Source organism: Nannochloropsis gaditana, assembly GCF_000240725.1.
Source record: "Nannochloropsis gaditana CCMP526 unplaced genomic scaffold scaffold485, whole genome shotgun sequence".
Classification (NCBI taxonomy): Eukaryota; class Eustigmatophyceae; order Eustigmatales; family Monodopsidaceae; genus Microchloropsis; species Microchloropsis gaditana.
In genome coordinates this window covers 4,882-5,235 of record NW_005803468.1, presented here as the reverse complement: position 1 = coordinate 5,235, position 354 = coordinate 4,882, and positions in this window count along the sequence as shown.

Genomic DNA, 354 nt, shown 5'->3' with positions numbered 1-354 from the left:
TCTGCCCGCCCACTCCCGCCCGTTATCTTGGAGGGAGGGAGGGAGGGAGGGAGGGGAAGAGAAAGAGGGAGGAGGGGAAGTCGCACCTCGCTCGGCGCTGTCCGCCCAGTCGGCGAGTTCGCTTTGTAACACCCCCGCCTGGACGGTGACGCGCGTATAGTCCGTAGGGTCCTGCGAGATTTCTGCAGGGGAAGAGGGGGGGAGAGGAAGAAGGAAAGAAGGGAGGTCCGTGGTCGTGCACATGTGGGACGAAAAAGAAAAAGAGAGAGATAGAAAGGGAGAGAGGCGGCCAACAGGCAGAATGAAAGCGACGTGCCAAGACGCCGTCCTCGTTTTGGCACAAAGGGAGAGATA